The sequence below is a fragment of the Heptranchias perlo genome, chromosome 6, assembly GCF_035084215.1.
Source record: "Heptranchias perlo isolate sHepPer1 chromosome 6, sHepPer1.hap1, whole genome shotgun sequence".
NCBI classification, from domain to species: domain Eukaryota; kingdom Metazoa; phylum Chordata; class Chondrichthyes; order Hexanchiformes; family Hexanchidae; genus Heptranchias; species Heptranchias perlo.
The window spans coordinates 83940512-83952020 of NC_090330.1; the positions used below are offsets into that span (position 1 = coordinate 83940512).

The 11509-nt window shown below is 44.3% G+C and overlaps 1 long non-coding RNA gene across 1 annotated transcript; it reads right to left on the bottom strand.

The window, feature by feature from the left end:
* Positions 1–1403: 1403 nt before the first annotated feature.
* On the bottom strand, positions 1404–8108 carry LOC137322564 (uncharacterized). Its single transcript, XR_010963178.1, has 3 exons — positions 7965–8108; positions 7151–7446; positions 1404–1444 (listed from the first exon to the last, which is right to left on the bottom strand). It is a non-coding gene; the product is annotated as an uncharacterized lncRNA (long non-coding RNA).
* Positions 8109–11509: the final 3401 nt, after the last annotated feature.

Genomic DNA, 11509 nt, shown 5'->3' on the forward strand with positions numbered 1-11509 from the left:
GAATATTTGCATGATAGTTTTTTTAATTGTCAAACCATTTTATTGAACTTTTGAAAATTACTGAACAATGTATTTATAGATAAAAACAAAACGAAGCACTAATTCTTTTTCTTTTTGTTATAGTGGTTACTGCAGGTCTCCCACGACGAAAGTCGTTATATAAAGGTAAATTCTGTTCTGAACAACTTCATTTAAATGAACATTTTTGATTTTTATTATGAACAAGTTTGAGCTAAACTAATTTTGGTAATATTTATATTTGATGAACTACTGTCAAAAACTGAGTGGATCTACTGCCAATGCAGGATGAAGTTATAGTTTAAAGTAGTGTGCAGCGTTCTTATTTTATCATGATATCACATTATCCTCAAACCATGGAAGTTTTCGTGTTTCTCTTTTAGAAAAAAAATACTGTCTGCATTGTTTTTATTCTAAGTATTTTATTGGTCCATTGTGATAATGACAAAATTTGTATTCTTCGTCATTCAGTTGCTTCCACATACTATGGGAGTAAGCACAGGTTGTCAAAGGGAAAATCAACATGGATGACTATAAATAGTGAGGGAAGTGAGTCATTTGGATACCATCCTGTCATTTCACATCATTAATATCAAGAACATCCAAAAAGGATGCATAACTGTTGCCAACCTAACTCTCATCTGGCAGTAAGTGCTTTCCTTCAAAGAAAAACCCTTGCCATTTTTTCTGCCAGCAATTACACTATTGTTTTGGTGGCTGACTTGTCAATGGAATTTTTTCTTTTTAGGTAGAAAAATTGCTAAAATGCAGTCTGCCAGTAACCTGAAGATAGCCCCTGATTCCATACTGCATTGGATTTTCAGAGATGCCACTTTCTAGCTAGTGCCTAATTATGTACTATTTCATTCAAAGTTACCACACTACTAAATATCACTTTCTAGTTGATTTAAATAGTGCCTCCATCAAGAAAAGAACTGACATGCATGACTGTATGTATTTTATACTTATGCTCTGATTTAAATTCTACACTGTCAATAAAGGGCTTCCTCACACGTTAAATTACTAGAAGCTTACCATAAAATCCAATACATGAATCCCATCTAAACGCAGGGTTTTTGTGACCTAAAAATGTTGCGGGCCAATATACATCAATCTGAACCATCTTTCATCATCTTGCCACTGCAGAATTAAGTTCATAAATGAGTATAACTTTTTGTAATTCTTGAACTATGTTGGAGGCAATCAAAAATAGTGTGAAAATGCCTTTCAAGAGCTGGTCGCCTTTCTTATTATCTTGCTGTATTCTTTGAAAAATGAAGCTGAGAGGAACTTGAGGCAATATGGGAAATGCATAGCAGTATGAGCCCCAAGATGTGACAAAATAGATATGTCCATTATTTTCTCCAAACTGAGTTTATACTCACAGAAAAACTTAAGTGGAATAATCAGGGTAGAAGCAAGCATGCTGTAATGAATCAGAAATTAGGATTAATAAGGCAATGAATGAAGTATACCAGTCATGTGCAATTTGGCCTTTTGAACATTTAGCTTGCAATTCGTGTAGCATATAAAAGAACAATATACCCCTTACATAAGTATACAATCAAGTTGCACCCAAAACGTAGTGGTTTCAGATCATAGTATCATAGTATGGTACAGCACAGGAGAAGGCTATTCGGCCCATCATGCCTGTGCCAGCTCTTTGAAAGAGCTATCCAATTAGTCCCACTCCCCTGCTCTTTCCCCATAGCCCTATAAATTTTTTCCCTTCAAATATTTATCCAATTCCCTTTTGAAAGTTAATATTGAATCTGATTCCACCACCATTTAGATCATAATAACTCGCTGCGTAAAAAAAGTTTCCTCATGTCACCACTGATTCTTTTGCCAATCACCTTAAATCTGTTTCCTCTGGTTACTGACCCTTCTGCCACTGGAAACAGAGTAAATAAGGAAAAACTATCAAAACATTTGAACACCTCTATCAAATCTCCTCTTAACCTTCCCTGCTCTAAGGAGAACAACCCCTTCTTCTCCAGTCTCTTCACATAACTGAAATCCCTCATCCCTGGTACCATCCTAGTGAATTTCTTCTGCACCGTCTCTAAGGCTTTGACATCCTTCCAAAAAGGTGGTGCCCAGAATTGAACACAATACTCCAGCTGAGGGCGAACCAGTGTTTTATAAAAGTTTAGCATAACTTCCTTGCTTTTGTACTCTACGGGGGAAAAATTCGATAAGGGTCTGTTTTGGGCGGTATTAGACCCCGCACCCGATGGACCCTGGGCAGACAAGACGCAAGTCTGGACCCAAGGGAGCATTTACCTGCAATCGGCATCCCTTTCCGGGCCTTGCAGGTGGAATCAATGTAATTTGCACTTTCCACCACCAGAGGGAGCTCAATCTCTTAAAGGGAGGATGTTTCCTCGAAATCTCTTAAAGGTAGCTGGTACCTGTTATTTGTTGAAATTAACAGTCTACTGTCTGCATGGAGTCTGAACAGAGATCAGACATCGCACACGTAAAACACAGATGCAGATCCCATTCCTAATGGAATGCTGGCCTTTATATCTGGAGGACTAGAGTACAAGGAGGCAGAAGTTATGCTGCAGCTATACAAAACCCTGGTTAGACCGCACCTGGAGTACTGTGAGCAGTTCTGGGCACCGCACCTTCGGAAAGACATATTGGCCTTGGAGGGAGTGTAGCGTAGGTTTACTAGAATGATACCCGGACTTCAAGGGTTAAGTTACGAGGAGAGATTACACAAATTGGGGTTGTATTCTCTGGAGTTTCGAAGGTTAAGGGGTGATCTGATCGAAGTTTATAAGATATTAAGGGGAACGGATAGGGTGGATAGAGAGAAACTATTTCCGCTGGTTGGGGATTCTAGGAGCAGGGGGCACAGTCTAAAAATTAGAGCCAGACCTTTCAGGAGCGGGATTAGAAAACATTTCTACACACAAAGGGTTGTAGAAGTTTGGAACTCTCTTCCGCAAACGGCAATTGATACTAGCTCAATTGCTAAATTTAAATATGAGATAGATAGCTTTTTGGCAATCAAAGGTATTAAGGGATATGGGCCAAAGGCAGGTATACGGAGCTAGATCACAGATCAGCCATGATCTTATCAAATGGCGGAGCAGGCACGAGGGGCTGAATGGCCTACTCCTGTTCCTATAATCCTATGTTCCTATGTTTACACACTGATGAGTTATGTTAAAACATTGAATAAAGGTTGCGCGCTACTAAATCCCATATCCTCCAATCTGCACAACAGACCTCACCAATCTGTCGATCTGAGTTGGTACCAGGCCTGCGAGAGTGCATGCACCAAGGTTCTCTGCTGATGCACTAGAGACCTTGGTGCAAGAGGTGGACAGAAGGAGGGACATCATATATCCGCAGGGGGGCAAGAAGCCCTCCAGTCATACACTCAAAATGCAGTGGGAGGCAGTGGGGGACGAAATCAATGCCAGGCGCACAGCATTATGAATATGGATGCAGTGCAGGAAGAAGTTCAATGCTTTGACATGAGTGATCAAGGTGAGTGAGGTCAACTGTCAAGTGGCGTCTCCTACCAACTGCACCACGCACTAGACCCCCCCATCCCACACATACCAAAAAACTCTTTCCATTGGTACTCAACTCTTCCAATCAGATGCTTCCTCTCACGCTTACACATTACCACTGTTTCAAGCCGCCCACCCACAACTTACAGGCCACACACACTGGCAGCTGTTCAACCATGACAGGCACATCACCCAGGCACACTCCCGCTTTCTTGCAGGAGAAGGTGGCGCATATCAAGAGGCAGCAAGTGGCCGTGGCATTTAGCCCCTCGAGCCTGACCATCTGTGGACCACCATGGTCCACAGATCATGGTGGACCTGTGACCTAACTCCATATCCCTTAATACCTTTGGTTCACAGAAATCTATCAATCTCAGATTTAACATTCACAATTGAGCTAGCATCAACTGCCGTCTGCGGAAGAGTGTTCCGAACATCTCCCACCCTTTGCGTGTAGAAGCATTTCCTAACTTCACTCCTGCACGTCCTGGCTCTAAATGTTAGGCTATGTCCCCGCGTCCTAGTATTGAAGACTAGGACGCCTCCAAAAACAGTTACAAATGTCTCGGCAGCCAGAGGCAATAATCCAGTCACTAACCTGTAAACCCTGCATGGTCCCTTTAAATAGCACCAGTGGGGGGGGGGGGGGGGTCCTCCAGGCACTCTAAGACACGTTCAGAGGTCAGGGTTAAGACTGTGCGTTGAGTTGAGCGTTAAGTCCCAAAATGGTGTGTATCACTTTAAATCATCGTTGCACACTGATTAAAGACATTTTCTCCCTACTTTACATGATTCCAATGTTCCTCAGCTGCGCCTGCGCAAACTCCTATACCAAGATGGCATCTGGCGCACGTCACGCAGGAAACGTGCATGCGCATCCAAGACACCACCTTGGATGTAGGCGAGGCCGTGCAGCGCCTAAACAATGGGCGCTACACAGCCCAATTTAGCGCCCTATGAGTCTATTAATGAATCCAAGGATCCCATCTGCTTTTTTTAACAGCCTTCTCAACTTGTCCTGCTACTTTCAAAGATTTGTGTACATACTGCTCCAGGTCCCTCTGTTCCTGCACTCCCTTGAAAATTGTGCCACTTAGTTTATATTGCCTCTCCTCATTCTTCCTAACAAAATGTATCACTTCGCATATCTCTGTGTTAAATTTTATCTGCCCATTTCACCAGTCTGTCCATGTCCTCCTGAAGTCTGTTACTATCCTCCACATTGTTTACTTCATTTCTGAGTTTTGTGTCATCTGCAACCTTTGAAATTATACCCTGTATACCCAAGTCCAGATAATTAATATATATCAATAAGAGAAGTGGTCCTAATCCCGACACCTGGGGAACACCACGGTATACTTCCCTCAAGTCTGAAAAACAAGCATTCACCATTACTCACTGCTTTCTGTCCCTTAGCCAATTTTGTATCTATGCTGCCACTGTCCCGTTAATCCCATGGGCTTTAATTTTGTTAACATGTCTATTATGTGGTACCTTATCAAGTGTCTTTTGAAAGTCCATCTACACAACATCAACCACAATACCATCATCAATCCTCTCCATTACTTCATCAAAGAACTTAAGTTAGTCAAACAAGATTCTCCTTTACCAAATCTGTGCTGACTTTCATTTATTAGTCCATTCTTTTCAAGTGCCAATTAATACTGTCCTGGCTGACTGGCTTGTAATTGCCGGGTTTATCCCTTTCCCCTTTTTTGAACATGGGTGTAACATGTGCAATCCTCCAGTCCTCTTGCACCATTCCCATACCTAAGGAGGATTAGAAGATTGTGGCCAGAGCCTCCGCAATTTCCAACCTTACTTCCCTCAATAACCTAGGATGTATCCCATCCGGACCGGGTGACTTTTTTACTTTGAGTACTGCCAATCTTTTAAGTACCTCCTCTTTATCTATTTTTATCCTATCTAATATTGCTACTACTTCCTTTACTGCTACATTGGTAGCATCCTCTTCTTTAGTGAAGACCGATGCGAAATATGCATTTAGTACCTCAGCGATACTCTCTAACTCCACAAGAAGATCTCCTTTCTCGTCCCTAATTGGCCCCACCCTTCCTTTGACTACCCTTTTACTATTTATATGTTTATAAAAGACTTTTGGGTTCCCTTTTATGTTATCCGCTAATCTATTCTCATACTCTCTCTTTGCCTCTCTTATTTCCTTTTTTAGATCTCCTCTGTACTTTCTGTAATCAGCTTGGTTCTCCACTGTATTATGAACCTTATGTTTGTCATAAGGCTCCTTTTTCTGTTTCATTTTAATCTCTATATCTTTAGAAATCCAGGGAGCTCTTGCTTTGGAAGCCCATCCGTTCTCCTTCGTAGGAAAGTGTCTACTCTGTACCCGAGCCATCTCCTCCTTGAAGGCTTCCCATTGTTCAATTACAGTTTTGCCTACCAATTACTATCTTTGAGGTCCTGCTTTTCAACTTCCTCCCTAGCTCCTGAAACTCTGACTGCAGGACCTCAATGCTTTTCCTTCCTATGTTGGTGATACCCACATGGACCACGACTTCTGGCTGCACCCCTTCCTCCCTCAAAATGTTCTGGACCCTCTCAGTGATGTCCTTTACCCTGTCGCCAGGGAGGCAACACACCATGTGGGACTCACGGTGGCTGCAGCAATGCTTGTCTGTCCCCCTGACCATCGAATCCCCTATGACCACTGCATTTCTACACTTCGCTGTGCTCCTCTGTGCAGTCATGAATGAGGAGAGGCAATATAAACTAATTGGTGCAATTTTAAAAGGGGTGCAGGAGCTGAGAGACCCGGGGGTGCACATACATCTTTGAAGGTGGCAGGACAAGTTGAGAAGGCTGTTAAAAAAGATGGGATCCTTGGATTTATTAATAGAGGCATAGAGTACAAAAGCAAGAAAGTTATGCTAAACCTTTATAAAACACTGGTTAGGCCTCAGCTGGAGTATTGTGTTCAATTCTGGGCACCACCTTTTTTGGAAGAATGTCAAAGCCTTAGAGACGGTGCTGAAGAGATTTAATGTAATGGTACCAGGGATGATTTCAGTTATGTGGAGAGACTGGAGAAGCTGGGGTTGTTCTCCTTATAGCAGAGAAGGTTAAGGGGTGATAGAGGTGCTCTGAATCATGAATGGTTTTGACAGAGTAAATAAGGAGAAACCGTTTCCAGTGGCAGAAGAGTTGGTAACCAGAGGGCATAGATTTAAGGTGATCGTCAAAAGAGCGAGAGGCGACACAAGGAAACATTTTTTTACACAGCGAGTTGTAATGATCTGGAATCCACTGCCTGAAAGGGTGGTGGAAGCAGATTCAATAGTAATTTTCCAAAGGGAATTGAAGCGAAAAAATTTACAGGGCTATGGGGAAAGAGCAAGGGAATGGGACTAATTGGATAGCTCTTTCAAAGAGCTGGCACAGACACGATGGGCTGAGTGGCCTCCTCCTGTGCTGTACCTACTATGATACTATGATATGTTTTATCTTAGTACCCCGTTAACTCTTATTTCTATGTTTATTTACTTTTTTTTAAGATAGTTATTTCTCAATCAATGATAACCAACTGCAATTAATATTATAGAGTGTATAGTAAATTGACTTACCTTCGCTTTCACGGGCTCCTCCGCTACGTCGCCTGTGACGTTACTTTTGCAAATTTTCTCAGAGTTCATTTTCCCGCACCCGACGCCCTACTGCTGCTCTGCCATGTTGCTGTTTAAATACTTGGGGCCGCTCCCGTGGTGTTCCATGCTCTCCTGAGTTGTGGGCCAGAATCCCAAAACAGCAACTTGCTTGAGGGCTGTCCTCATGAGCCCTTGTGGTAGCCAAATGGAGTAAATCATACGTGTGAGATTTCAGTTGCAAGGTATTCCCTGTGCATCGCTTCCTGCCAACATAGCTAAAAATGGCAAGCTGCGTCAGTCACACTAGTACTGGACATATCTGTCTGAATTTAAATACTTTTTCACTGCACTATTAGTTTGATGTGGCTGCTCTGAGTCACAGCTTTTCTTCAGTTATGATCAGAGAAACTGAATCACATTTCCAGGTAACTAAAAAAATGAATAGGTAGATTCACGAGGGATGGGTATTGGCTGCAACGTGATAGCAGCTGGTGAAAACTCTAACCAAAAAAGGTAAATTGTTAAAGTTAAAACAATTTCTGGTAACTTGCTGTGTTCTACCATTCATATTTCAATGATTTAAAATAACTGATTTTCTTGCCAGCTATTTCCGATCATTAAAAAACACACTATCTGTGGGAAGCCAGTGTTCAGCACTTATTGCATCTTGTTTCATGTTTCAGTATCTGTGTGGAGCTCTGCCCACTCCAACTTCACAATGATATGAGCAAGCAGTGAAAACATAACTCCTACTTATATCTCTGTGAAACAACCAGCACTAAATCCTCCTTACTTCTTTTTCTTTTTTTGTTCCTTTTTACTTCTCTCTTTCTTTATTTTCTTTTTTTTCTTTTTTATTACTTTTTATTTTCTATTTCTGTCTTCACACTCCATCTTCCTGTGGGTGTGAGTTTGTCTCAGTTTTCTTTTGGCTTCTTTTGCTGGAGAACAAGAGATAGAGGTAAAAAAATGCTATGAAGCGGTATTATCCAGAATCAAAAGTTTCCTATTAAAACCAGAGGGTAGAAATTCTGATCAGTGAAATTCATATATGAATGCTTAACAACCTTGAACTACATACACCTATGCACAGTTTTTTACATGGTCAAAGTCACCACTGCTCTCACTATTCTTGCCTCTGGCTCAATCCCAGCTACCACTGCAATATCAGCAAATGTGTCACCCACAGATGTATCAAATAAGTGACTGATGTATCAGTCAGCATAGCCAGCACATTTATCTCCTTTTCTATTGAAGAGCAGCAGGAGCATGACATGGCTGTCCACTTTCACTGAACTGGTATGTTTCCGAAAGAACAGGGGGTCATTGATGGCAGCAATGTGATCACCTGGCCAGAATGTTCTTGTTCCTCCTCTGCCATTGCTGCTTTTTTTCTTATTTGTTCAGGGGATGTTGGCGTTGCTGGCAAGGCCAGCATTTATTGCCCACCCCTAATTGCCCTTGAGAAGGTGGTGGTGAGCCGCCGCCTTGAAGTGCTGCAGTTCGTGTGGTGAAGGTTCTCCCACTGCTGTTAGGAAGGGAGTTCCAGGATTTTGACCCAGCGACGATGAAGGAACGGTGTTATATTTCCAAGTCGGGATGGTATGTGACTTGGAGGGGAACGTGCAGGTGGTGTTGTTCCCATGTGCCTGCTGCTCTTGTCCTTCTAGGTGGTACAGGCCGCGGGTTTGGGAGGTGCTGTTGAAGAAGCCTTGGCGAGTTGCTGCAGTGCATCCTGCAGCACGGTGCGCCAGTGGTGAAGGGAGTGAATGTGTAGGGTGGTGGATGGGGTGCCAATCAAGCGGGCTGCATTATCCTGGATGATGTTGAGCTTCTTGAGTGTTGTTGGAGCTGCACTCATCCAGGCAAGTGGAGAGTATTCCATCACACTCCTGACTTGTGCCTTGTAGATGGTGGAAAGGCTTTGGGGAGTCAGGAGGTGAGTCACTCACCACAGAATATCCAGCCTCTGACCTGCTCTTGTAGCCACAGCATTTATGTGGCTGGTCCAGTTAAGTTTCTGAGCAATGGTGACCCCCCAGGATGTTGATGGTGGGGGATTCGGCGATGGTAATGCCGTTGAATGTCAAGGGGAGGTGGTTAGACTCTCTCTTGCCTGGTACTTGCCTGGCGCAAATGTTACTTGCCACTTATGAGCCCAAGCCTGGATGTTGTCCAGGTCTTGCTGCATGCGGGCACGGACTGCTTCATTATCTGAGGGGTTGAGAATGGAACTGAACACTGTGCAACCATCAGCGAACATTCCCATTTCTGACCTTATGATGGAGGTAAGATCATTGATGAAGCAGCTGAAGATGGTTGGGACTCGGACACTGCCCCGAGGAACTCCTGCAGCAATGTCCTGGGGCTGAGATGATTGGCCTCCAACAACCACTACCATCTTCCTTTGTGCTAGGTATGACTCCAGCCACTGGAGAGTTTTCCCTCTGATTCCCATTGACTTCAATTTTACGAGGGCTCCTTGGTGCCACACTTGGTCAAATGCTGCCTTGATGTCAAGTGCAGTCACTTTCACCTCACCTCTGGAATTCAGCTCTTTTGTCCATGTTTGGACCAAGGCTGTAATGAGGTCTGGAGCCAAGTGGTCCTGATGGAACCCAAACTGAGCATCGATGGGCAGGTTATTGGTGAGTAAGTGCCGCTTGATAGCATTGACGACGACACCTTCCATCACTTTGCTAATGATTGAGAGTAGGCTGATGGGGCTGTCATTGGCCGGATTGGATTTGTCCTGCTTTTTGTGGACAGGACATACCTGGGCAATTTTCCTCATTGTCGGGTAGATGCCAGTATTGTAGCTGTATTGGAACAGTTTAGCTACAATACTGGCATCAGTACTACAGCCGGGATGCTGTCGGGACCCATAGCCTTTGCTGTATCCAGTGCACTCAGCCGTTTCTTGATATCACGTGGAGTAATTCGAATTGGCTGAAGACTGGCTTCTGTGATGGTGGGGATATCGGGAGGAGGCCGAGATTGATGATCCGCTCGGCACTACTGGCTGATGATGGTTGCAAACACTTCAGCCTTGCCTTTTGCACTCACATGCTGGACTCTGCCATCATTGAGGATGGGGATGTTTACAGAGCCTCCTCCTTCCGTTAGTTGTTCAATTGTCCACCACCATTCACGACTGGATGTGGCAGGACTGCAGAGCTTTGATCTGATCCGTTGGTTGTGGAATCGCTCAGCTCTGTCTATAGCATGTTGCTTTCGCTGTTTAGCATGCATGTAGTCCTGAGTTGTAGCTTCACCAGGTTGGCACCTCATTTTTAGGTATGCCTGGTGCTGCTTCTGGCATGCTCTTCTACACTCCTCATTGAACCAGGGTTGATCCCCTGGCTTGTTGGTAATGGTGCTGGAATACAGTTCTGCTGCTGCTGATGGCCGACAATGCCTCATGGATGTCCTGTTTTGAGCTGCTAGATCTGATCTGAATCTGTCCCATTTAGCACGGTGGTAGTGCCACACAACATGTTGGATGGTGTCCTCAGTGCGAAGACGGGACTTCATCTCCACGAGGACTGTGCGGTGGTCACTGCTACCAATACTGTCATGGACAGATGCATCTGCGACAGATTGGTGAGGACGAGGTCAAGTAGGTTTTTCCCTCTTGTTGGTTCGCTCACCACCAGCCGCAGGCCCAGTCTCGCAGTTATGTCCTTCAGGACTCAGCCAGCTTGGTCAGTAGTGGTGCTACCGAGCCACTCTTGGTGATGGACATTGAAGTCCCCCACCCAGAGTACATTATGTGCCCTTGCTACCCTCAGTGCTTCCTCCAAGTTGTGCTCAGTATGGAGGAGGACTAATTTGTCAGCTGAGGGAGGACAGTAGGTGGTAATCAGCAGGAGATTTCCTTGCCCATGTTTGACCTGATGCCATGAGATTTCATGGGGTCCGGAGTCAATGTTAAGGACTCCCAGGGCCACTCCCTCCTGACTGTATATCACTGTACCGCCACCTCTGGTGGGTCTGTCCTGCCGGTGGGACAGGACATACCCAGGGATGGTGATGGAAGAGTCTGGGACGTTGGCTGAAAGGTATGATTCTGTGAGTATGGCTATGTCAGGCAGTTGCTTGACTAGTCTGTGGGACAGTTCTCCCAATTTTGGCACAAGTCCCCAGATGTTCGTGAGGAGGACTTTGCAGGGTCGACTGGGCTTGGTTTGCCTTTGTCGTGTCTGGTGCCTCGTGTTCCAATGCCGGGTAGTCCATCCGGATGCTTGTTTCACCTCACCTGCGCATCACGTCTCAACTGACGTCGTTTCCTAAAGCTCACAACTGTGTTCTCCTGGATGTGTGTGGTAGTGTCAACAG